Genomic DNA, 27,409 nt, shown 5'->3' on the forward strand with positions numbered 1-27,409 from the left:
ATAGCGTGCCTCTCTTCTCCCCCTTTTTCCTCCATAGTGTGCCTTTCTTCTCCCCCTTTTTCCTCCATAGTGTGCCTCTCTTCTCCCCCTTTTTCCTCCATAGTGTGCCTCTCTTCTCCCCCTTTTTCCTCCATACTGTGCCTCTTCTACCCCTTTTTCCTCCATAGTGTGCCTCTCTTCTCCCCCTTTTTCCTCCATAGTGTGCCTTTCTTCTCCCCCTTTTTCCTCCATAGTGTGCCTCTCTTCTCCCCCTTTTTCCTCCATAGTGTGCCTTTCTTCTCCCCCTTTTTCCTCCATAGCGTGCCTCTCTTCTCCCCCTTTTTCCTCCATAGTGTGCCTCTCTTCTCCCCCTTTTTCCTCCATAGTGTGCCTCTCTTCTCCCCCTTTTTCCTCCATAGTGTGCCTTTCTTCTACCCCTTTTTCTTCCATACTGTGCCTCTCTTCTCCCCTTTTTATGTTACTGTGCCTCTCTTCTCCCCCTTTTTCCTCCATACGGTGCCTCTTCTACCCCTTTTCATCCATACTGTGCCTCTTCTACCCCTCTTAAATTAATTAATTGTCCCCACTATTGTGTCTCTCTCCCCCCATTTTTCCTCATGCTGTTTCTCTCACCCTTTTTTTCTTATACTGTGCCTTTCTCCCCCCTTTTTTCCATGCTGTGCCTCTCCCCCTTTTTCCTTACTGTGCCTCTCTTCTCCCCCTTTTTCCTCCATAGTGTGCCTCTCTTCTCCCCCTTTTTCCTCCATAGTGTGCCTCTCTTCTCCCCCTTTTTCCTCCATAGTGTGCCTCTCTTCTCCCCCTTTTTCCTCCATAGTGTGCCTCTCTTCTCCCCCTTTTTCCTCCATAGTGTGCCTCTCTTCCCCCCCTTTTTCCTCCATAGTGTGCCTCTCTTCTCCCCCTTTTTCCTCCATACTGTGCCTCTTCTCCCCCTTTTTCCTCCATAGTGTGCCTCTCTTCTCCCCCTTTTTCCTCCATAGTGTGCCTTTCTTCTCCCCCTTTTTCCTCCATAGTGTGCCTCTCTTCTCCCCCTTTTTCCTCCATAGTGTGCCTTTCTTCTACCCCTTTTTCTTCCATACTGTGCCTCTCCTCCCCTTTTTTTGTTACTGTGCCTCTCTTCTCCCCCTTTTTCCTCCATACTGTGCCTCTTCTCCCCCTTTTTCTTCCATACTGTGCCTCTCCTCCCCTTTTTTTGTTACTGTGCCTCTCTTCTCCCCCTTTTTCCTCCATACTGTGCCTCTTCTCCCCCTTTTTCCTCCATAGTGTGCCTCTCTTCTCCCCCTTTTTCCTCCATAGTGTGCCTTTCTTCTCCCCCTTTTTCCTCCATAGTGTGCCTTTCTTCTCCCCCTTTTTCCTCCATAGTGTGCCTCTCTTCTCACCCTTTTTCTTCCATAGTGTGCCTTTCTTCTACCCCTTTTTCTTCCATACTGTGCCTCTCCTCCCCTTTTTTTTGTTACTGTGCCTCTCTTCTCCCACTTTTTCCTCCATACTGTGCCTTTCTTCCACCCCTTTTTTCCTCCATAGTGTGCCTCTCTTCTCCCGCTTTTTCCTCCATACTGTGCCTCTTCTACCCCTTTTCCTCCATACTGTGCCTCTTCTACCCCTTTTTCCTCCATACTGTCCTTCTTCTACCCCTTTTTCCTCCATACTGTGCCGCTTCTACCCCTTTTCCTCCATACTGTGCCTCTTCTACGCCTTTTTCCTCCATACTGTGCCTCTTCTACCCCTTGTTCCTCCATACTGTGCCTCTTCTACCCCTTTTCCTCCATACTGTGCCTCTTCTACCCCTTGTTCCTCCATACTGTGCCTCTTCTACCCCTTTTCCTCCATACTGTGCCTCTTCTCCCCCTTTTTCCTCCATACTGTGCCTCTTCTACCCCTTTTTCCTCCATAGTGTGCCTCTCTTCTCCCCCTTTTTCCTCCATAGTGTGCCTTTCTTCTCCCCCTTTTTCCTCCATAGCGTGCCTCTCTTCTCCCCCTTTTTCCTCCATAGTGTGCCTTTCTTCTCCCCCTTTTTCCTCCATAGTGTGCCTCTCTTCTCCCCCTTTTTCCTCCATAGTGTGCCTCTCTTCTCCCCCTTTTTCCTCCATACTGTGCCTCTTCTACCCCTTTTTCCTCCATAGTGTGCCTCTCTTCTCCCCCTTTTTCCTCCATAGTGTGCCTTTCTTCTCCCCCTTTTTCCTCCATAGTGTGCCTCTCTTCTCCCCCTTTTTCCTCCATAGTGTGCCTTTCTTCTCCCCCTTTTTCCTCCATAGCGTGCCTTTCTTCTCCCCCTTTTTCCTCCATAGTGTGCCTCTCTTCTCCCCCTTTTTCCTCCATAGTGTGCCTCTCTTCTCCCCCTTTTTCCTCCATAGTGTGCCTTTCTTCTACCCCTTTTTCTTCCATACTGTGCCTCTCTTCTCCCCTTTTTATGTTACTGTGCCTCTCTTCTCCCCCTTTTTCCTCCATACGGTGCCTCTTCTACCCCTTTTCATCCATACTGTGCCTCTTCTACCCCTCTTAAATTAATTAATTGTCCCCACTATTGTGTCTCTCCCCCCCATTTTTCCTCATGCTGTTTCTCTCACCCTTTTTTTCTTATACTGTGCCTTTCTCCCCCCTTTTTTTCCATGCTGTGCCTCTCCCCCTTTTTCCTTACTGTGCCTCTCTTCTCCCCCTTTTTCCTCCATAGTGTGCCTCTCTTCTCCCCCTTTTTCCTCCATAGTGTGCCTCTCTTCTCCCCCTTTTTCCTCCATAGTGTGCCTCTCTTCTCCCCCTTATTCCTCCATAGTGTGCCTCTCTTCTCCCCCTTTTTCCTCCATAGTGTGCCTCTCTTCCCCCCCTTTTTCCTCCATAGTGTGCCTCTCTTCTCCCCCTTTTTCCTCCATACTGTGCCTCTTCTCCCCCTTTTTCCTCCATAGTGTGCCTCTCTTCTCCCCCTTTTTCCTCCATAGTGTGCCTTTCTTCTCCCCCTTTTTCCTCCATAGTGTGCCTCTCTTCTCCCCCTTTTTCCTCCATAGTGTGCCTTTCTTCTCCCCCTTTTTCCTCCATAGTGTGCCTCTCTTCTCCCCCTTTTTCCTCCATAGTGTGCCTCTCTTCTCCCCCTTTTTCCTCCATACTGTGCCTCTTCTACCCCTTTTTCCTCCATAGTGTGCCTCTCTTCTCCCCCTTTTTCCTCCATAGTGTGCCTTTCTTCTCCCCCTTTTTCCTCCATAGCGTGCCTCTCTTCTCCCCCTTTTTCCTCCATAGTGTGCCTTTCTTCTCCCCCTTTTTCCTCCATAGCGTGCCTCTCTTCTCCCCCTTTTTCCTCCATAGTGTGCCTCTCTTCTCCCCCTTTTTCCTCCATAGTGTGCCTCTCTTCTCCCCCTTTTTCCTCCATAGTGTGCCTTTCTTCTACCCCTTTTTCTTCCATACTGTGCCTCTCTTCTCCCCTTTTTATGTTACTGTGCCTCTCTTCTCCCCCTTTTTCCTCCATACGGTGCCTCTTCTACCCCTTTTCATCCATACTGTGCCTCTTCTACCCCTCTTAAATTAATTAATTGTCCCCACTATTGTGTCTCTCCCCCCCATTTTTCCTCATGCTGTTTCTCTCACCCTTTTTTTCTTATACTGTGCCTTTCTCCCCCCTTTTTTTCCATGCTGTGCCTCTCCCCCTTTTTCCTTACTGTGCCTCTCTTCTCCCCCTTTTTCCTCCATAGTGTGCCTCTCTTCTCCCCCTTTTTCCTCCATAGTGTGCCTCTCTTCTCCCCCTTTTTCCTCCATAGTGTGCCTCTCTTCTCCCCCTTATTCCTCCATAGTGTGCCTCTCTTCTCCCCCTTTTTCCTCCATAGTGTGCCTCTCTTCCCCCCCTTTTTCCTCCATAGTGTGCCTCTCTTCTCCCCCTTTTTCCTCCATACTGTGCCTCTTCTCCCCCTTTTTCCTCGATAGTGTGCCTCTCTTCTCCCCCTTTTTCCTCCATAGTGTGCCTTTCTTCTCCCCCTTTTTCCTCCATAGTGTGCCTCTCTTCTCCCCCTTTTTCCTCCATAGTGTGCCTTTCTTCTCCCCCTTTTTCCTCCATAGTGTGCCTCTCTTCTCCCCCTTTTTCCTCCATAGTGTGCCTCTCTTCTCCCCCTTTTTCCTCCATACTGTGCCTCTTCTACCCCTTTTTCCTCCATAGTGTGCCTCTCTTCTCCCCCTTTTTCCTCCATAGTGTGCCTTTCTTCTCCCCCTTTTTCCTCCATAGCGTGCCTCTCTTCTCCCCCTTTTTCCTCCATAGTGTGCCTTTCTTCTCCCCCTTTTTCCTCCATAGCGTGCCTCTCTTCTCCCCCTTTTTCCTCCATAGTGTGCCTCTCTTCTCCCCCTTTTTCCTCCATAGTGTGCCTCTCTTCTCCCCCTTTTTCCTCCATAGTGTGCCTTTCTTCTACCCCTTTTTCTTCCATACTGTGCCTCTCTTCTCCCCTTTTTATGTTACTGTGCCTCTCTTCTCCCCCTTTTTCCTCCATACGGTGCCTCTTCTACCCCTTTTCATCCATACTGTGCCTCTTCTACCCCTCTTAAATTAATTAATTGTCCCCACTATTGTGTCTCTCCCCCCCATTTTTCCTCATGCTGTTTCTCTCACCCTTTTTTTCTTATACTGTGCCTTTCTCCCCCCTTTTTTTCCATGCTGTGCCTCTCCCCCTTTTTCCTTACTGTGCCTCTCTTCTCCCCCTTTTTCCTCCATAGTGTGCCTCTCTTCTCCCCCTTTTTCCTCCATAGTGTGCCTTTCTTCTCCCCCTTTTTCCTCCATAGTGTGCCTTTCTTCTCCCCCTTTTTCCTCCATAGTGTGCCTCTCTTCTCACCCTTTTTCTTCCATAGTGTGCCTTTCTTCTACCCCTTTTTCTTCCATACTGTGCCTCTCCTCCCCTTTTTTTTGTTACTGTGCCTCTCTTCTCCCACTTTTTCCTCCATACTGTGCCTTTCTTCCACCCCTTTTTTCCTCCATAGTGTGCCTCTCTTCTCCCGCTTTTTCCTCCATACTGTGCCTCTTCTACCCCTTTTCCTCCATACTGTGCCTCTTCTACCCCTTTTTCCTCCATACTGTCCTTCTTCTACCCCTTTTTCCTCCATACTGTGCCGCTTCTACCCCTTTTCCTCCATACTGTGCCTCTTCTACGCCTTTTTCCTCCATACTGTGCCTCTTCTACCCCTTGTTCCTCCATACTGTGCCTCTTCTACCCCTTTTCCTCCATACTGTGCCTCTTCTACCCCTTGTTCCTCCATACTGTGCCTCTTCTACCCCTTTTCCTCCATACTGTGCCTCTTCTCCCCCTTTTTCCTCCATACTGTGCCTCTTCTACCCCTTTTTCCTCCATAGTGTGCCTCTCTTCTCCCCCTTTTTCCTCCATAGTGTGCCTTTCTTCTCCCCCTTTTTCCTCCATAGCGTGCCTCTCTTCTCCCCCTTTTTCCTCCATAGTGTGCCTTTCTTCTCCCCCTTTTTCCTCCATAGTGTGCCTCTCTTCTCCCCCTTTTTCCTCCATAGTGTGCCTCTCTTCTCCCCCTTTTTCCTCCATACTGTGCCTCTTCTACCCCTTTTTCCTCCATAGTGTGCCTCTCTTCTCCCCCTTTTTCCTCCATAGTGTGCCTTTCTTCTCCCCCTTTTTCCTCCATAGTGTGCCTCTCTTCTCCCCCTTTTTCCTCCATAGTGTGCCTTTCTTCTCCCCCTTTTTCCTCCATAGCGTGCCTTTCTTCTCCCCCTTTTTCCTCCATAGTGTGCCTCTCTTCTCCCCCTTTTTCCTCCATAGTGTGCCTCTCTTCTCCCCCTTTTTCCTCCATAGTGTGCCTTTCTTCTACCCCTTTTTCTTCCATACTGTGCCTCTCTTCTCCCCTTTTTATGTTACTGTGCCTCTCTTCTCCCCCTTTTTCCTCCATACGGTGCCTCTTCTACCCCTTTTCATCCATACTGTGCCTCTTCTACCCCTCTTAAATTAATTAATTGTCCCCACTATTGTGTCTCTCCCCCCCATTTTTCCTCATGCTGTTTCTCTCACCCTTTTTTTCTTATACTGTGCCTTTCTCCCCCCTTTTTTTCCATGCTGTGCCTCTCCCCCTTTTTCCTTACTGTGCCTCTCTTCTCCCCCTTTTTCCTCCATAGTGTGCCTCTCTTCTCCCCCTTTTTCCTCCATAGTGTGCCTCTCTTCTCCCCCTTTTTCCTCCATAGTGTGCCTCTCTTCTCCCCCTTATTCCTCCATAGTGTGCCTCTCTTCTCCCCCTTTTTCCTCCATAGTGTGCCTCTCTTCCCCCCCTTTTTCCTCCATAGTGTGCCTCTCTTCTCCCCCTTTTTCCTCCATACTGTGCCTCTTCTCCCCCTTTTTCCTCCATAGTGTGCCTCTCTTCTCCCCCTTTTTCCTCCATAGTGTGCCTTTCTTCTCCCCCTTTTTCCTCCATAGTGTGCCTCTCTTCTCCCCCTTTTTCCTCCATAGTGTGCCTTTCTTCTCCCCCTTTTTCCTCCATAGTGTGCCTCTCTTCTCCCCCTTTTTCCTCCATAGTGTGCCTCTCTTCTCCCCCTTTTTCCTCCATACTGTGCCTCTTCTACCCCTTTTTCCTCCATAGTGTGCCTCTCTTCTCCCCCTTTTTCCTCCATAGTGTGCCTTTCTTCTCCCCCTTTTTCCTCCATAGCGTGCCTCTCTTCTCCCCCTTTTTCCTCCATAGTGTGCCTTTCTTCTCCCCCTTTTTCCTCCATAGCGTGCCTCTCTTCTCCCCCTTTTTCCTCCATAGTGTGCCTCTCTTCTCCCCCTTTTTCCTCCATAGTGTGCCTCTCTTCTCCCCCTTTTTCCTCCATAGTGTGCCTTTCTTCTACCCCTTTTTCTTCCATACTGTGCCTCTCTTCTCCCCTTTTTATGTTACTGTGCCTCTCTTCTCCCCCTTTTTCCTCCATACGGTGCCTCTTCTACCCCTTTTCATCCATACTGTGCCTCTTCTACCCCTCTTAAATTAATTAATTGTCCCCACTATTGTGTCTCTCCCCCCCATTTTTCCTCATGCTGTTTCTCTCACCCTTTTTTTCTTATACTGTGCCTTTCTCCCCCCTTTTTTTCCATGCTGTGCCTCTCCCCCTTTTTCCTTACTGTGCCTCTCTTCTCCCCCTTTTTCCTCCATAGTGTGCCTCTCTTCTCCCCCTTTTTCCTCCATAGTGTGCCTCTCTTCTCCCCCTTTTTCCTCCATAGTGTGCCTCTCTTCTCCCCCTTATTCCTCCATAGTGTGCCTCTCTTCTCCCCCTTTTTCCTCCATAGTGTGCCTCTCTTCCCCCCCTTTTTCCTCCATAGTGTGCCTCTCTTCTCCCCCTTTTTCCTCCATACTGTGCCTCTTCTCCCCCTTTTTCCTCGATAGTGTGCCTCTCTTCTCCCCCTTTTTCCTCCATAGTGTGCCTTTCTTCTCCCCCTTTTTCCTCCATAGTGTGCCTCTCTTCTCCCCCTTTTTCCTCCATAGTGTGCCTTTCTTCTCCCCCTTTTTCCTCCATAGTGTGCCTCTCTTCTCCCCCTTTTTCCTCCATAGTGTGCCTCTCTTCTCCCCCTTTTTCCTCCATACTGTGCCTCTTCTACCCCTTTTTCCTCCATAGTGTGCCTCTCTTCTCCCCCTTTTTCCTCCATAGTGTGCCTTTCTTCTCCCCCTTTTTCCTCCATAGCGTGCCTCTCTTCTCCCCCTTTTTCCTCCATAGTGTGCCTTTCTTCTCCCCCTTTTTCCTCCATAGCGTGCCTCTCTTCTCCCCCTTTTTCCTCCATAGTGTGCCTCTCTTCTCCCCCTTTTTCCTCCATAGTGTGCCTCTCTTCTCCCCCTTTTTCCTCCATAGTGTGCCTTTCTTCTACCCCTTTTTCTTCCATACTGTGCCTCTCTTCTCCCCTTTTTATGTTACTGTGCCTCTCTTCTCCCCCTTTTTCCTCCATACGGTGCCTCTTCTACCCCTTTTCATCCATACTGTGCCTCTTCTACCCCTCTTAAATTAATTAATTGTCCCCACTATTGTGTCTCTCCCCCCCATTTTTCCTCATGCTGTTTCTCTCACCCTTTTTTTCTTATACTGTGCCTTTCTCCCCCCTTTTTTTCCATGCTGTGCCTCTCCCCCTTTTTCCTTACTGTGCCTCTCTTCTCCCCCTTTTTCCTCCATAGTGTGCCTCTCTTCTCCCCCTTTTTCCTCCATAGTGTGCCTCTCTTCTCCCCCTTTTTCCTCCATAGTGTGCCTCTCTTCTCCCCCTTATTCCTCCATAGTGTGCCTCTCTTCTCCCCCTTTTTCCTCCATAGTGTGCCTCTCTTCCCCCCCTTTTTCCTCCATAGTGTGCCTCTCTTCTCCCCCTTTTTCCTCCATACTGTGCCTCTTCTCCCCCTTTTTCCTCCATAGTGTGCCTCTCTTCTCCCCCTTTTTCCTCCATAGTGTGCCTTTCTTCTCCCCCTTTTTCCTCCATAGTGTGCCTCTCTTCTCCCCCTTTTTCCTCCATAGTGTGCCTTTCTTCTACCTCTTTTTCTTCCATACTGTGCCTCTCCTCCCCTTTTTTTGTTACTGTGCCTCTCTTCTCCCCCTTTTTCCTCCATACTGTGCCTTTCTTCCACCCCTTTTTCCTCCATAGTGCGCCTCTCTTCTCCCCCTTTTTCCTCCATACTGTGCCTCTTCTACCCCTTTCCTCCATACTGTCCCTCTTCTACCCCTTTTTCCTCCATACTGTGCCTCTTCTACCCCTTTTCCTCCATACTGTGCCTCTTCTACCCCTTTTTCCTCCATACTGTGCCTCTTCTACCCCTTGTTCCTCCATACTGTGCCTCTTCTACCCCTTTACCTCCATACTGTGCCTCTTCTACCCCTTTTCCTCCATACTGTGCCACTTCTACCCCTTTTCCTCCATACTGTGCCTTTTTGCGTTATTCTCTTTTTTTTTTACTTACCTTTCTATTAGTTTTTCTTTTCTTCTCCTCTCTTCTGTCTTCTCTCTTCTTGCTTCCTCTCCGCGCTGCTCCTCACTGAATGACAGGCGTGACTTGATGACGTCACGCCTGTCATTTAGTATCAACAGTGCAGAGAGGAATGAGGAGGAGGGACGCCAGCGCCGCGGTGAGGTGAGTAGTGTACCTTTTTTTTTTTTTTACTACCCGGCTCCACCCACCAACGAAGGGAACCCCAAACCCCCCCCCCCCCCCCCCCCGCCGCCACCGCCATTAAAAAAAAAAAAAAATAAGAATAAAAAAAAAAAAAAAAAGGCCCCTTAATCCGGCTATGCCCGGCGGGCCAGATAAATGGCCTCAGTGGGCCGCATGTGGCCCGCGGGCCGTAGTTTGAGGACCCTGGTATAGACAGTATACGGACAAGCACGTGAGCAATATAAAGTCACATCAGAACATATTATAAAATATATTTTATAATAAAAAAATGGACAACTTTAAACAGTATAATCATTAATATAAATATCGATTATAAATAATAATATTAAAAAATATATGTAATTATTTTTTACATTAAATACATAAATAAAGATGTTCTTAATGTGTACTGTACATATAATAGGCCTGATTCATTAAAGAAATTACAGCAAAAAAAAGAGTAACTTTGCACCTGGGCAAAACCATGTTGCATTGGATGGGGAGGTAAATTTAAAATGTGGGGACAGATGTATAGTTGGGGTAGGGCATGTCCTAGATCAACTTTACATTTCAGTGTAAAAATAAAGCTATCACGTATTTGTGTGCTACATGACAAAACAGCCAGTATTTACCTTATGTGCAAAATAATAAACTAATTTGCACCCCTTGCATTGTAACATGGTTTTGTCTAGGTGAAAACTTACAAATTGTTTGCCTTACTTTCCTTAATGAATCAGTTCCAATGTGTTTATATAGTCTCTCTAAATTACATACACATGTTTGTGTCCGCGTCACACCCTTACTGTACATTGTCTACATTCATCCACCTCTTCCCTCCCCTGTTCTACCCTTCAAGTTGTCGGCAGTGGTAAGTGTCATTTGCGTTCGGACATGGATTGCATGTAATTGCGGTCATTGGTGTAAGGTCCATTTCTGAGCATGAGATAAGTGAAAGCAATCTTGCTGCTCTGGGAGCTGTCTTTTAAAAGCAGATATGCCCCCTGTGGTGTTCTAGGATCTGCCTGATTGGTCCTTTTCTGTGTTTACCTTTTCATAGGTAAATGTGCAGACAAGGGGATAGCAGATGAGTCATTCTTGATTCAATAAAAGAGAGGTGTTGTTCTGTGGCTGTACAGCTGTTACAATACTGATCTGAATGAGTTCTCTGTACAGCGCTGCGGAATTATTGGCGCTATATAAATAGATGATGATGGTATGTCAACTCTAAGACCAAAAGAACCTGCTTACAGAGGGCTTCACCTATAGCAGAAACCGTTGGTATAGAGCATGAGACGCTCACCAACACTTGGGTGCCCCCTGATTCTAAGCTCTGGGTAAAGCAGGCTTAGGTTGACTAGTATCGAGGAAGTTTAGACATGACATGGAGAGGCCTAAGGAGATCAAGCACTAGTGTCAAGCAAAAGTCCACAAAGGGAGTACAACCGTGGCGTTGCCTGTCAATGGCATCAGATGTGTTTTCCAGAAGCTCCGTGTGAAGACCCTCAGATATCCTAATGCATCAGGATATTTCCCGCATCGACCTTATTCACACACTTGCTACATTGCCTCCTGACTCCCGGAGCTTACGAACGGGGCCTCACTCTGTGCTACTCCCATCCCTTGGCCTTGGAACCCCTTGATAGCACCCCCAGAGACCTCCTACCTGCCTGGGGGACCCCGTGTACAGAATTCTGCCCCTGATGTTCCAGTGGAGCTGCTCTGGCTACAATGCGAGCAGAGGGGATGGAAGCCCATGAAGGCAGTGGCTTTTTACCACTGCAAAGGACTCCTGCACACTGGCAGTACTTTGGCGTCATCCAACACTGAAGACCTCTATAGTAGTGCTCCACCACCGGTTCACAACCTCCCATTGATAGTGTGGCTGGTCAGGAGATTCTGCACTCTTCCCTCTGGATCTCCCGTTCTGAACAGAACCCATCACTATACCTAATGACCCTCTGGCTAGTGGGGGCACTGGTTCCCCTGAAAAATTTGACTGCTTACTACGAATCTCCACCTGAAGAAGCTGATGGCATCTGTCCGCGGGGCTGAAGGACGGGTGTCTCCATGCTCCTCCACAGGTGGGCCCACTTATTTCATGCAGTTGCCAGCATAAAAAGCAGGATCTCACTATTCGAGCCCTAGGCACTCTGGCCTACCCTTGGCACTAGGATCCTCAGTGTGTAAATCTGTCTGCTCCTTATAGCCGGACCCTACAGTTCTGGTTATCACCCTATCTGGTTTCCCCTTTTTGCAATATTGAATGCAACTTTTGAGCCTATTTTCTCCATTGATCAGGCGTTCAGCTCTCCTTTAGCAATTTCCATAATTTGTGAACAGCTGCTGCCATCTAGTGGTTCGATTGTGAAGCTGCTCTGTTGAACTCCAGTTGTCTCCGACCAGTCAAAATCTCCGTTTGTTTGCTCTCTAAGCAGTAAAATGTGAGTCCCACACTATTAATCTGGGACCTGGTGGCCCTTCTCATGTACTCAAACTGTGAAGCTGTCAGAGGCCATCTCCACACGAGCACTAAGTGCAGAAGACGGGCGCCTGTGACTTGTCGACAGCCGCGCCTTATTGCCTAGTAACGGGACACTTTTTTTGTTTTCTACCTGCACGCTATGCGTGCGCATGACCAGTAGACTCGCATCCTGTTGCCAGGCAACCGGGTGCTTTCCCTGCTCACCTGTTGGTGGTCAGCGTGTCTGGCCGCCGAATCTCTCACCCCATCAGAGTGCATCTTATTACATAAATGGAAACATCTGGCAGCATTAGGGTGCCAGAGTATTGGTTCCCTGACCTGCTCCAGCAATTCCTCTTACTCCTGATTCCTGTATCCTTCAGTTCTGACTCTTCTAGTTCTCGTTACTATTCTTCTGTCTGACGTTTTAGTTCCTCATTGCACGGTTGGTTTTGATCCCTACCTTATTCTGACTACTCTATGGATTTTCCCTGTGTACCGTTCTGCTCTGCTGGTTTTGACCCGGATTGTTTACTACATTTGTCTACTATTGTTATCATCATCATCATCATCATTTATTTATATAGCGCCAACATATTCCGTAGCGCTTTACAATTGGGGACAAACACAGTATTATTATTATTATTATTAATATTTATTTATAAGGCGCTACAAGGCATCCGCAGCGCCGTACAGAGACAAACAAAATCACAATACAATGGGAGACAGCACAGTACAGTAAACACAGCAACTCAGTACGCTCAATGCACAGCTAGAGAGGGCGGGGAAAGGGGAGGGAGGATCCGAAAACGACGGGGCCCAAGAAGGGGGGCGCGGAAGACAGGGAGACCCCCAGGGGGGAGGAGGGAGCGAAAGTGGACGTGGGGTGGAGGACCTTTGAGGAGGAGGGCTAAGTAGCTGGAGAGCAGAGTTAGAAGTGGTGGAAACAGGAGGAGAGATGGCCCTGCTCAGAGGAGCGTACAATCTAAGGGGAGGGGTGGACAGACAGAGAGACGCAGGGGAGAGAGGGAGAGTAGGGGGACAGAGGCAGAAGATAAGGTAGGAAGTTAAGTGGGAGACAGGCTTTAAGAAAAAGGTGGGTTTTTAGGGCCCGTTTGAAGCTGGACAGATTAGGGGAAGTTCTGATGGAGGGAGGGAGCTTGTTCCAGTGGAGGGGGGCAGCGCGGGCGAAGTCTTGGATACGCGCGTGGGAGGAGGTTATAAGGGGGGAAGAGAGGCGACGGTCAGAGGCAGAACGGAGAGGGCGGGATGGAGCATGAATAGAGAGGAGGGTGGAAATGTAGGGCGCAGTGGAGTTGGCGAGGGCCTTGTAGGTGAGTGTGAGGAGCTTAAAGAGGATTCTGAAGGGGAATGGGAGCCAGTGAAGGGCTAGGTAGAGGGGGGAGACAAAAGAGGAGTGGCGAGAGAGGAAAATAAGCCTAGCTGCAGCGTTAAGGACGGATCGAAGGGGATCGAGATGAGAGTGGGGGAGGCCAGTGAGGAGGAGGTTGCAGTAGTCCAGGCGGGAGATGATCAGAGAGTGGATAAGGCATTTGGTGGCATCTTGGGAGAGGAAGGGCCGGATGCGAGCGATGTTGCGCAGCTGGAAGCGGCAGGATTTAGCAAGAGAGAGGATATGGGGGCCAAAGGAGAGAGAGGAGTCTAGGATGACACCAAGGCAGCGAAGTTGGGGGACAGGTGAGATAGAGGTATTGTCGACAGTGATGGAGAGGTCAGAAGGGGATGGGGTATGAGAGGGAGGAAAAACTATGAGCTCAGTTTTGGCAAGGTTAAGTTTGAGGAATCGAGAGGACATCCAGGAGGAGATGGCAGAGAGGCAGGCGGACACCCTAGAGAGGAGGGAGGGAGAGAGATCAGGAGAGGAGAGGTATAGTTGAGTGTCGTCAGCGTAAAGGTGGTAGCTGAAGCCGAAGGAGCTGATGAGTTCACCCAGGGAGGAGGTGTATAGAGAGAAGAGTAAGGGTCCCAGAACAGAGCCCTGAGGGACCCCAACTGGAAGGGTGGATGGGGGGGAGAGAGACCCAGAGGTGGTGACAGAGAAGGAACGGTGAGTAAGGTAAGAGGTGAACCAGGACAGGACTGGGCCGGAGAGGCCGAAAGACTGGAGGGTGTGAAGGAGGAGGGGGTGGTCAACGGTGTCAAAGGCTGCAGAGAGGTCAAGGAGGATGAGAAGGGAGAAGTGGCCCCTGGCTTTTGCAGAGAGGAGGTCATTGGTGACTTTAGCCAGGGAAGTTTCAGTGGAGTGGAGGGGGCGGAAACCAGACTGGAGAGGATCAAGGAGGGAGTATTCAGAAAGGTAGGAGGTGAGACGGCTGCAGACGAGCCTCTCAAGAATTTTGGAGGCAAAAGGGAGAAGAGATATGGGGCGATAGTTCGAGAGAGAAGTGGGGTCGAGATTAGGTTTCTTAAGAATGGGGGATACGAGAGCATGTTTGAAGGAGGAGGGGAAGATGCCAGTGGGGAGGGAGAGATTAAAGAGGTGAGCGAGGTGGGAGCAGGTGGTGGGGGAAAGGGAGCGAAGAAGGTGGGAGGGGATGGGATCCAGGGGGCAGGTAGTGGTGGGGGAGGATAAAATGAGAGAGTGGACTTCCTCGCCGGTGGTGGGACGGAAGGAGTGGAGGGGAAGGTGGTTGGGGGGGAGGACAGAAGAGTGGGAGGGGTGGAAGAGAGAGTGGAGGAGGAGATTTCAAGTCGGATGGCCTCGATTTTAGAGGAGAAGAAGGAGGCGAAATCAGAGGCAGTCAGGGAGGAGGGGGTGGGGGGAGGGGAGGGGGCCAGGAGAGTGCTGAAGGTGGCAAAGAGGCGGCGGGGGGTTAGAGGACTGGGAAGAGATGAGGGATTTAAAGAAAGATTGTTTAGCGAGTGAGAGGGCAGAGCTGTAGGATGAAAGGATGAATTTAAAGTGGAGGAAGTCAGCCAGGGAGCGGAATTTTCTCCAGTGACGTTCGGCGGAACGGGAGCATTTTTGGAGGAAGCGGGTAAATTTGGAGTGCCAGGGTTGGGGTTTGGAGCAGCAGGGGTGGACGGAGTGGGCAGGGGTGACCGCGTCCAGAGCGGAGGTGAGGGTGTGATTGTAGAGGGAGACCGCCTGGTTGGGGCAGGCCTGGGAGGAAAGGGGAGAAAGGAGTGTATCGAGAGAGGAGGACAGAGAGGCAGGGTCAAGAGCATCGAGGTTGCGTATGGACAGAGTAGGTTTGGGCAGGGGGGGGAGCAGGAGAAGAGGAGAGAGAGAAGGAGAGGAGATGGTGGTCGGATAGAGGAAAGGGAGAGATGGAGAAGTCGGAGAGATTACATAGGTAGGAGAAGACAAGATCAAGGGAGTGACCAAGGCAGTGGGTAGAGGAGGAGGTCCATTGGGTGAGACCAAGGGAGGAAGAGAGGGTGAGCAGTTTGCTGGAAGCAGGGTAGGTGGGGTTGTCGATGGGGATATTAAAGTCACCGAGAATGATCGAGGGGAGATCGGAGGAGAGGTAGTGAGGAAGCCAGCTAGCAAAGTTGTCAAGGAAGAGGGAGGTGGGGCCAGGGGGGCGGTAGATGACAGTGACGCGGAGATGGATGGGGTAGAAGAGGCGGATGGAGTGAGCTTCAAAAGAGGAGAAGGAAAGGGAGGGTTCAGGGGGAATGACACGAAAAGTACAGGTGGAGGAGAGGAGGAGGCCAACTCCACCGCCAGGGCGGGCACCAGGCCTGGCGGAGTGGGTGAAGGAGAGGCCACCATAGGAGAGGGCAGCGGGGGAAGTAGTATCAGAATCGGAGAGCCAGGTTTCAGTAACGGCAAGAAGGTTAAAGGAGTTGGATAGAAAGAGGTCGTGGATAGCAGTCAGCTTGTTGCGGACGGATCTGGCATTCCAGAGGGCACAGAAGAAAGGGGGAGAGGAGAGGGGGGAAATGGGGATGAGGTTAGCAAGATGAGCAGCGCGCGGGGGATGGCGGGGAGGAACGGGAGAGTATGGGTATGGAGTGAGAGCGGGGAGGCATAGTAGGGAGAGAGAGTAACAGAACAGTGAGATAGTGGGGACAGTGAAAAACAGGTAAGAACAAAGGCAGGAAGACAATGAAAAGGTGGAAGATAATAACGAATTAGGGCGTGGAGGGCATGGAACAACAGTACAGTGAGATAATAAGGACAATGAAGACAGGTAAGAATGATAGCAGAACAGTAAGATAATAAGGACAGCGGATAACAGGTAAGAATAAGCAGGGAGACAATAGCAAGATGGAGGACAATAACCAAATAGGGCGTGGAAGGCAAAGAATAATAGAAGGAGAGGTAATAAGGACAATGGAAATAGGCAAGAATAATAACAGGTAAAACTAGTTGCTGGTAAATATAAAATCAGGAAAAACAAGATAAAGGCATATAAATAGTAGAATAATAACAGGTAAAAAGTAGAAACTTGTAAATGTACAATCAGGAAAAACAAAATAATGGCATATAAAATAATGTTTTATATGCAGTTGATGCAGTTAAGCCAGGGATTCAGCAGGAGAAGGGTTAACTGACAAGCCGGGTCGGTACACAGTAGATCAGTTGCTGCAGATAAGCCAGGGATTCAGCAGGAGAAGGGTTAATTGCCAAGCCGGGTCGGTACACAGTAGATCAGTTGGTGCAGATAAGCCAGGGACTCAGCAGGAGAAGGGTTAATTGACAAGCCGGGTCGGTACACAGTAGATCAGTTGATGTAGATAAGCCAGGGATTCAGCAGGAGAAGGGTTAACTGACAAGCCGGGTCGGTACACAATAGATCAGTTGATGTAGATAAGCCAAGGATTCAGCAGGAGAAGGGTTAATTGACAAGCCGGGTCGGTACACAGTAGATCAGTTGATACAGGTAAGCCAGGGACTCAGCAGGAGAAGGGTTAATTGACAAGCCGGGTTGGTACACAGTAGATCAGTTGATGTAGATAAGCCAGGGATTCAGCAGGAGAAGGGTTAACTGAAAAGCCGGGTCGGTACACAGTAGATCAGTTGATGCAGATAAGCCAGGGATTCAGCAGGAGAAGGGTTAACTGACAAGCCGGGTCGGTATACAGTAGATCAGTTGGTGCAGATAAGCCAGGGATTCAGCAGGAGAAGGGTTAACTGACAAGCCGGGTCGGTACACAGTAGATCAGTTGATGTAGATAAGCCAGGGATTCAGCAGGAGAAGGGTTAACTGAAAAGCCGGGTCGGTACACAGTAGATCAGTTGATGCAGATAAGCCAGGGATTCAGCAGGAGAAGGGTTAACTGACAAGCCGGGTCGGTATACAGTAGATCAGTTGGTGCAGATAAGCCAGGGATTCAGCAGGAGAAGGGTTAATTGACAAGCCGGGTCGGTACACATTAGATCAGTTGATACAGATAAGCCAGGGACTCAGCAGGAGAAGGGTTAATTGATAAGCAGGGTCGGTACACAGTAGATCAGTTGGTGCAGATAAGCCAGGGATTCAGCAGGAGAAGGGTTAACTGACAAGCCGGGTCGGTATACAGTAGATCAGTTGATACAGATAAGCCAGGGATTCAGCAGGAGAAGGGTTAACTGACAAGCCGGGTCGGTACACAGTAGATCAGTTGGTGCAGATAAGCCAGGGATTCAGCAGGAGAAGGGTTAACTGAAAAGCCGGGTCGGTACACAGTAGATCAGTTGGTGCAGATAAGCCAGGGATTCGGCAGGAGAAGGGTTAATTGACAAGCCGGGTCGGTACACAGTAGATCAGTTGATGCAGATAAACCAGGGATTCAGCAGGAGAAGGGCCAACTGACAAGCCGGGTCGGTACACAGTAGATCAGTTGATGTAGATAAGCCAGGGATTCAGCAGGAGAAGGGTTAACTGACAAGCCGGGTCGGTACACAGTAGATCAGTTGATACAGATAAGCCAGGGATTCAGCAGGAGAAGGGTTAACTGACAAGCCGGGTCGGTACACAATAGATCAGTTGGTGCAGATAAGCCAGGGATTCAGCAGGAGAAGGGTTAACTGAAAAGCCGGGTCGGTACACAGTAGATCAGTTGATGCAGATAAGCCAGGGATTCAGCAGGAGAAGGGTTAACTGACAAGCCGGGTCGGTACACAGTAGATCAGTTGGTGCAGATAAGCCAGGGATTCGGCAGGAGAAGGGTTAATTGACAAGCCGGGTCGGTACACAGTAGATCAGTTGATGCAGATAAACCAGGGATTCAGCAGGAGAAGGGCCAACTGACAAGCCGGGTCGGTACACAGTAGGTCAGTTGATGCAGATAAGCCAGGGATAGATGGCACGGCCCCGTCCCTGGAGCGATGATGACACTCCCCTGCACCCCCACAACAATCTCCCACCGTCTTCACAAGTCTCTAGATGTTCTACAATTGTGGACAGACAACCGTGTGGGAGGAAAGACACAGAGCCGATCCAACGTGCAGCCCTCTCCAACCGCCGCCCGCATGCAGTATGTTACTTCAGTAAACTAATAAACAAACTGGGTAAAAGAGACAAAGAGGTGAGAAGGCCCTGCTCGCAAGCTTACAATCTATGGGACAATGGGAGTTTAATACATGAGGTTAAGTCTACATTTTGCATTTCGGCCCAGCCAGACTGTAAAGGTAAAAGCTAAATGATCCCATCACACAACAATGTTGCTCAGGGGGTAGTTGTCTTGTGTGAAATTGTGTAACGGATGGTAATAGGGTAATGTAGTGAGGTTAAGAGGGTGGTTGAGGAATATTATAAGATTTTCTGAAGAGGTGGGTTTTCAGAGAACGCTTGAAAGTTTGTAGACCAGAGGAGAGTCTTATTATGCGAGGGAGAGAACTCCATAGAGTGGGTGCAGCCCGAAAAAAGTCCTGTAACCGGGAATAGCAGGATGTAATGAGGGTGGATGAGAGACACAGATCTTGTGCAGAAGGGAGTTGCCGAGTTGGGAGATATTTTGAGACAACAGGAGATGTATGTTGGTGCAGCTTTGTTGATGGCCTTGTAGGTTAGTAAAAGTATTTTATATTGAATTCGGTAGTAAACAGGCAACCAGTGTAGAGACATACAGAGTGATTTAGCAGAGGAATAACAATTTGCAAGGGAAATCGGTCTTTCCGCAGCGTGCAAAATAGGTTTTAGAGGTTTGAGTCTGTTTTGGGAAAGACCAGTAAGGAGAGAATTGCAATAGTCAATGCGGGAGATGATAAGTCCATGAATTAAGGTTTTTGCAGAGTCTTTTGTGAGATATGTGCGAATTCTGGAAATGTTTTTTAGATGTATGTAACATGATTTAGATATAGAGTCAATGTGGGGAACAAAGGCTAGGTGTGAGTCAAGGATTACACCTAAGCAGCGAGCTTGTGGGGTGGGATTTATGGTCATGTCATCAACAGAGTTAGAAATGTTAGGTATGCTCTTGTTGGTGGGTGGGAATATTATTAACTCTGTTTTAGAAAGATTAAGTTTGAGTTGGCGAGAGGACATCCAAGATGAAATGGCAGAAAGACAGTCAATTTCCACGGGATAACACATGTCGAGAGATCAGGAGAGGATAGATAAATTTGGGTATCATCCACATAGAGATGATGAGTGGTCAACGTTGTCAAATGCAGCCGAGAGATCCAGGAGAATTAGGAGAGATTAAAGGCGTTTAGTTTTAGCAGTGATCAGATCATTGACAACCTTAGTCAACACAGTCTCTGTGGAGTGTTGAGAACAAAAGCCAGACTGAAGAGGATCTAACAGGTTGTTTGTGGAAAGGAAGCGTGTGAGGCGAGTGTAGGCAAGTCTCTCTAGAAGCTTGGAGGGGCACGGGAGCTGAGACATGGGACAGTAATTTGAGAGAGAGTTTGGGTCAGAATAGGAGTAATCACTGCGTGCTTGTATAGTGATGGAAATATGCCAGTAGAGAGCAAGAGATTACAGATTTTAGTTAGAGGTGAAATGAGCACAGGAGACCGGAATCTTCCAATTTAGGAGGGAATAGGATGAAGAGGACAGGAGGTAGAGTAGGAAGATAAGAAGAGAGTAGAAATTTCCTCTTCATTTGTGTTGTCAAATGAAGAGATGGTGTCAGAAGGTAGTGGGAAGGAATTGAGCTGATTGCTTGTCGAGGAAGAGGTTACCATTTCTAGTCTGATCTTATCAATCTTGTCCTTGAAGTAGGAAGCAAGTGATACAATTCCTAGTAAACTCAGCAAGCAGCCACGGAAGTATAATACAAATGTCTTTATTCCAGCAAAATATATAAGCAAGGATTCAGTTCCAGGAACATGCAGGTTTTCATAAACAGGTATAACTCCCAACATAAACATGAACAGGTGTGGCAGGAGGGTACACAGAAATAACAGGTTCCACAGAATGCTAATATAGTTTGAATGCAGGGATAAGAAGGGTGAGTTACCCAATTCCAGTATGCAAAAGTCTTGTCCAGGAAGCAAACAGAGTCCAGGCAAAGTAAATGTCACAAGCAAACTTGCATAGTCGGTAATCAGGCCAAGGTCTAAGGTAACGAGAGGTCAAGCAGTATCCAGTATTCAGGCAAGGTTCGGGGTCACGAGCAGACAAGCATAAACGGTAAACAAGCCAAGGTCACAACGGGAGATCAAATATCAGCAGAATCAAACTGGAACAGGGGGAACACAAGCAGCAGCCAGGTAAACAAGGATAAACTGCACAGAGCACAGCTTGAGGCAGGTATTTAAAGCAGTGCGACAGGTGCAGTTCTAATTAGGCATAATGCAAGGTGATTAACTCCTTCAGGCATGTAAAAAAGTTCAGGAACAGAACAGCAGCACCTCTGGTGGTATAAGGTACTGCTGCTAGATACAAATAAAAGGCAGAGTTGTAACATAGCCCCCCCTTTAAGGAGCGGATTCCAGACGCTCCATACAAGCTCCCTTCAGGTTTTCCTCCTCTTCTTTTTCTTTTTATGGGATCTTCCTGAAGACACAATTGGGCTCTTCTCCAAAGGAGTACAGAGAAGACCCAATTCCTCAAAAGCAAAAGAAGAATTGGCACGTTCGTCCACTAAGTCTATAGCATCTTCAATGAATTCACTTTCAGAGTCTGGGTCCCAGCCAAGGGTCGGGATAGGACCTTTTATTCTATTAGAAGATGGCGATATGCCCAAAAAGCCAGTCACCAAGGTTGATGCTTGTGGAGACTGAGGTGGCATAGAGAGACCCCGATCAGGCGACTTGACTGGAGATGAAAGATATTTCTGACAGACTGCATTTACAAAGTCCATGGTGTTGTGGGTAATGGGATCATCAGATTTAAGAAGGGAAAAAGCCCAAGTCTTCGGCTCTCCTCTGAAATTCATGATAATCGTACCAACTTGGTTAAATTGGTCAGAGAAATATCCTGGAAATTCTTCAAAATGCTTCATACAAACTTGAAGGACTAAAGCAAATTGTATCAGGTCTCCGTCAAAGAAGGCTGGAGGAGGGTCTGAAGATTCAGAAGAAGCTTTTGGGCTTTCAGGCTCAATAGCAGACTCTGAAGAGTTCCCAGCTTGTGCAGCAGTCTCTGGAGAGTCCCCGGCTGGGATGGCAAGTTGGGCACACTTGACGGGAAGCCTTGACTGGGCACAGCACACCGACTGGATAGCACTGTGAGATGCCTCAGAGCAGACAGCACTGTGAGATGCCTCAGGGCAGACAGCACTGTGAGATGCCTCAGAGCAGACAGCACTGTGAGATGCCTCAGAACAGACAGCACTGTGAGATGCCTCAGAGCAGACAGCACTGTGAGATGCCTCAGAGCAGACAGCACTGTTAGATGCCTCAGAGCAGACAGCAGTGTGAGATGCCTCAGAGCAGACAGCACTGTGAGATGAAGCAAGATCCTGGGAACTGATAGCAGACAGAGGGTTCAGGGTGGGTGGATTGAGAAGAGATTAAAATGTGTTATAAAGACGTTTGGGGCGAGAAGCATGAGCATAGATAAAGATTGGAAGTATGTTTGTTTAGCAGTGTTGTTACTATGCTGGTGACTGTCTTTGAGAGCTTCGACCTGCATACCCCTTGCGGTGAAGCCCAAACTCCCTTGCGGGGGTCCCTGGTGAATACCAAGGGTAAGCTAGACTTCTTGCCTCCCTGTTCAGTTACACTAATACCGGCTAGTGGCCACTTCGACTCATTTCCGTGACAGTATACTCTTGCCAAGATGAGTGGACAGGACGTACACTATGTATGAGACCTAATTCTCCACTTAGCACAGAAGGTGGACCAGCAAGAGTCCAATCAGGTGCAGCTCCTACAGTGTCTACAGGGGGTCGTATCCCTAGACACCCTCCAGGGGTTTCCTCTACCAGCAAGCCAAGCTCCTTTAGCAGTAACTTTATCTACTGCCACTACCACTTCCATAGTCAGCACCCCTAGTTCCAGAGGTCTACGTATTTCTCCGCCAGAGAAATACGACGGTGACCCCAAAAGATGTTGCGGGTTCCTGAACTAATGCGCCATGCAGTTTGAGCTCGCTTTTGAAAATTTTGTTTTCAGGAGGACCAAGGTGACTTATATTATTTCCCTCCTCTCTGGTCAAGCCTTGGCCTGGGCTTCTCTCCTCTGGCAACGGGATGATTCCATGCTCCAGAATTCTTCCACCTTCATCGAGAACTTTCGCAAGGTTTTTTATATTCCTGGCCACATTTCCTCAGCTGTTTCCGACTTACTATCTCTCACAAAGGTTCACTTACTGCTAGGAAATATGCCGGACAATTTTGGACCATAGCCTCAGAACTTCGATGGAACAACGAGGCCCTTTTAGCCACCTTCTGGCAAGGTTTAAACTATTGCATTCAAGACAACTTGGCCTCCCGTGAACTTCCATCTAGTCCTGACAAACTAATCTCTCTTTGCATAAAGGTGGATATCCACCACAGGGAGCGTACTCAGGAATGAGATCGGACCCGTCGTTCTTTTCCTCACCTGTCACCTCAGTTCCAGTCTCCTACAACCCCATCTGAGTAACCCATGTAAATAGGCTGTTCTCGTCTTTCTCAGGAGTAGTGTGACAGATGCATCAAGAATCGGCTTTGCATCTATTGCGGGGTCTCGGATTATGTCCTTTCTTCATGTTCCAAGAGGCCGGGAAATGCCCCATCCTAGGTGATTTTTTTGGGGGGTTCATCCTAGGATCCAAGTCCCTCACTCACTACTCTCTGAGTGATTCTGAATTTCTTATGCTGGTTACTATCTTCTCTCTGAATGGCCCCCAGCAGTTGACAGCTTTCATGGACTCTGGATCTGCTGGGAACTTCATTTCCGCCGAGTTGGCTTCTAAGCTCCATCTCTCCATCCTTCCATTGCCACAGTCGCTGGCTCCGACTGCGATAGATAGTGATCATATCACCAACGGTTCCATTGACTGCATTATCAGTCCCTTACGGCTGTCGGTAGGAGCGTTCCACTCCGAGTGGATAAATTTCCTAATTCTTCCTCAGTTCATCAACCCTGCTATTCTGGGCCTTCCCTGGCTTAAGGCTCATTCTCCAATTCAATTAGTCATATGTTCAAGTTATATCTAGGGGCTCCACCTACAAGCAACATTGTTTGACTGCTGTGCGACCTTCCAGGACTTCAATTTGTTGTTTAGCCTCCATTCCACAGCCAGTCCTTCCTGAAGCCCACGCCAAATTCTTGGATGTGTTCAGCAAAGTTGCTGCTGAGTCCCTGCCTCCACACCGTCCCTGGGACTGCCCTATTAACCTTATACCCGGCAGGAGCATCCCCTATCTCTCCCAGAAACTCAAGCCATATCTGACTACATCTCTGAAAATCTTGAGTAAGTTTTTATCCACAAGTCTTCCTCCCCAACAGCCGCAGGGTTCTTTTTGTTAAGAAGGACAGTACCCTTAGACCCTGTATTGATTACCATAAGTTGAACGCTTGTACGGTAAAAAAACACTATCTGGTTCCCCTCATATCAGAACTCTTTGACCGGATCTGTGAATCCCAGATCTTCACCAAAATGGATCTCAGAGGGGCTTATAACCTAATTCATATTCGTCAGGGCGACGAGTGGAAGATCGCTTTTAATACTGGAGACGGGCACTATGAGTACCGTGATGCTTTGGGCTTTGCAATGCCCCTGCAGTTTTTCAAGAACATATTAATGAAATCTTCAGAGATCTTCTGTACCAGTCTGTAGTGGTCTACCTTGATGATATTCTGATTTTCTCCTCAAGATCATGTCAAGGTAGTTTTGTCTCATCTTCATACTAGTCACCTGTATTGCAAGTTGGAATAGCCTCAGGTACCCTTCCTTGGGTACTTGGTTTCTGGCATAGGACTTCAGACGGATCCCAAAAAAGTGGAGTCCATTCTTAATTGGCCTCAACCCTCCGGCCTTAAGACCACTCAGGGTTTCATTGGTTTCTGCAACTACTTCCAGCAGTTCATTAAAGACTTCTCTTTCTTAATTGCATCCATTACTTCACTCACCCGTTAAGTCAAGAACTGGTCTTGGGAAGCAGTTCTGGCCTTCAATTTATTAAAAGAGGCTTTTTCTGCAGTCCCTGTCTTGAGACAACCAGACCAACACCAGCCATTTTATCTTGATGCAGATGCTTCTTCTGCTGGCATGGGAGCAGTCCTTTCTTAGAAAAGTCCAGCTGGCACTTTCTCCCCATGTGGCTTTCTCTCTAAGAAGTTTTTACCTTGTGAGGCTAACAACTGCATCAGAGACAAAAAAATTCTTGCTATCAAAATAGCCTTAGAGGAATGGCGATACCTTCTGGAGGGGGCTCTTCATTCTATTACTGTATTCAGGGATTATAACAATCTCACCTATTTAGAGTCAGTCCAATGCCTAAACCCCCGGCAGGACAGTTGGTCACTTTTTTCAGATTCCAGATGATTCTGACCTTTTGTGCCGGGTCCAAGAATTCCAGGGCTGATCAGGTCTTTGATCCTTCAGATTTCTGCCCTTCAGACCCCAAACCCATTATCAGTTCATTAAAGATTCTGGGCTAGATTTACTAAACTGCGGGTTTGAAAAAGTGGAGATATTGCCTATAGCAACCAAGATTCTAGCTGTCATTTATTTAGTACATTCTACAAAATGACAGCTAGAATCTGATTGGTTGCTATAGGCAATATCTCCACTTTTTCAAACCCGCAGTTTAGTAAATATACCCCTCTGTCTCTGACTAAATCTTCAGTTAAGACAACTCCTGTTGGACGCTCTTTTGTGGAGACTCACCTTCATTCCAGACTGTTAGCCTGGCCCCATGATTCCACATTTTCTGGCCATGCCAGGGTTAAGAAAACCATTGTCAGGATCTGCCTCGCTTCCTTTGCAGCATCGCCTCAGGATGCTGCTTCATCTCAGCAACTCCTGCTTCTGGGATTAGATTGGACTTTATTATTGTGTTTCATTGTAGGTATTATCTAGCAGTACCTCTAATTAACCAGAGGTGCTGCTATTGTGCTTTTATCTTCATCATCATCACCATTTATTTATAGCGCCACTAATTCTGCAGCACTGTACAGATAACTCATTCACATTCTTCTCACTACTAGGGGTTAACCTGTTGGGCTAATTATCTCCTGCACCTGATGGTTCCCTACTTATACCTGCCTTTCTCTATTACCTGTGCTGGTCATTGTTTTGTTGCCTCCTTATGGTTTTGTTCTCCTGCTGCTCCTGTGCTCTCGGACTTTCACATACTGCTGCTGACACCACTGCTCCGCCCCTGCCCCCCCATGCTCCCTGTACTTCTTGAACACTGTTATACAAGTTCTGTATTTCATAGATTTGAACTCTTTGTGGGTTCCTGTGTTTAAGGGTATTTACCCCTTTGGGCTTTCTCTTCCCTTCCCACACTCCCTCTTTCCTAGGGGCTACTTTCTTTCTCCTTTCTCTTTCTTTCTCTTCTGTTTGTATGGCACGGCTAAGTTTTTGTATACTTGCAGCCAGTTCCTTCTTTTTCTTCCTTAGAAGCTGATCTACCCGCAGTGTCATAGCGTTGAAACACCTCTCTATCAATGTCAATGGTCTTCATTCCCTTCGTATTATTGTCCTTGGAGCATGCAGGAGGGAGGTGGCAGATGTAATGTTCCTTCAAGAAACTTATCTTACAGGTAACTATACTCAATTACAAGGTAAGCTACTTTCACAGACTTTGTTGCCTCGGCGGACTGCAAGAAGCGTGGTGTTGTTATATTAATTCACAGCAAATTCCCCTTAGTGTTTGGCACGCTCCGCTCTGTAGCGGTCACTCTAGTCTTGGTTTATGCTCATAATCAGGGCCAGAGCTTCTTCTTCACTATGATATTTAGGTGCATTGAACGACTAGCGCAGGGTCACATTCTTGTGGAGATGATTTCAATATCACTATTAATCCTGTCCTTGATAGATCTCCTCTCTCTCCCATAATTTAGCTACCTTACCTTTCAAGGATTCCCTGACTCAATTGGCAATTGCATAAAATTAAATATCATGAAATCTATATTACTAATGTTATCACCAGATTTTTGAAGCCAACTTACTCCAGATACTTTCCAAAATCAAGTCAGACCTTGCTTCTTGGTCCAACCACCTAATATCCTGTATAGGCCAAATCCACATTGTCAAAATGAACTGGCTGGGATCCTAGTCAGGACCAGTATTGGGTAGTGTCGTGAACGTAGAGATCTTGCAGTTATTAATAAGGGATAATTCATAACTGCAATGTAAATAGGTGATATCAAATGAATCAATTGATACGTTAAGGTGTAAGATTTGCAACCAGAGAGTCTGATGTAAATTTATTGGATGGCTTTGCACATCCCAGTATGAGAAGATAAAAGTGTCATCTGGGGGGGCAACTTGAAAGGACTCCCGGGGTGAGATCTAGACTATTTGTGACACTTGAATAGACTTTTAGGTACCGCTCAGCATGTGGTCTGGCCCAAAGAGGTCATGTGCTGACATAGCCTATATGTAATACTGTATAGACAAAAAGAATTCAGTTTTAAAATATGCCACTTAAAATCAATAAAAGTAGTAATCAACCACATATTCCTCCATAGCATGATGAAGGGCAGCTCATATGTTAAATGAAGAATTCTACCCACAGAGAAATGAAGAAAAGGAGTGTAAGCTCTGCGAATGCACTGTGCTTAGGCGTGTTTGATATCAAAAGATGGACAAAGTCATAGGGGATTTATTAATGATAAAATTGGATCGATGTAACGCTCTCCAGAAAAAGTATATCACATAGTAGAATTGGTTAGTAAATCAGGCAACATGTAAATGTGGTTTGAAAAAGTGTCCCAGGATACAACCCCCGATTAGCATTAAACGCTGCCCTGTGAAGACCATCCCATTTCATGTTGCTTAAAAACCTATGTTCTGAAGAAAAAACTGTCAGCTTCTTGGGGATCAATCTAATTGAAGGACTGTCCATCTGTCCTGCCTGCCCCAGGCATACAGATTATTATATGTAAGTGATGCTCTGTACTTTCATCCCATTTGTTTTATAACTGTTTGCAATTTTTTATTTGTATGTCAAATCTTTATATAATTCTTTTTATTATCTGTAAGCATTGTACTTTTTGTATATTAAATCTAAAATTTAATAGTTCTGTCCTTATTGCTCTAAACGAATCCATTGCCTGTTTAGAAGAGACAGATTGCTTGGCTGGATTAATTCTTTAGATAGCAGAGTGAGAAGAGTTAACTATTTAGCTACCAGTGCACAGAGGGTGCGCAATTGGGTGATTAAGTCATAGGTTTGCTACGGGCCTTATTCGTAGCTGGTGGCAGTTGCTGAGAGGTGTGAAGCCTGCGTTTGTGTTGGGGACGGGACCAACGAAATCTGCAACCTTAGAGAAAGAGGTGAGTGTTAGATTTGGGGCTGGAATCCTGCGTATTCCCTTACAGTAAGCTTCCAAGTCACAAGTGCGCAGAGTGCATGTGACCGATAAAGGGGTTCAGGAGCGGT

Source organism: Mixophyes fleayi, chromosome 1 (genome assembly GCF_038048845.1).
Source record: "Mixophyes fleayi isolate aMixFle1 chromosome 1, aMixFle1.hap1, whole genome shotgun sequence".
Lineage (NCBI taxonomy): Eukaryota > Metazoa > Chordata > Amphibia > Anura > Limnodynastidae > Mixophyes > Mixophyes fleayi.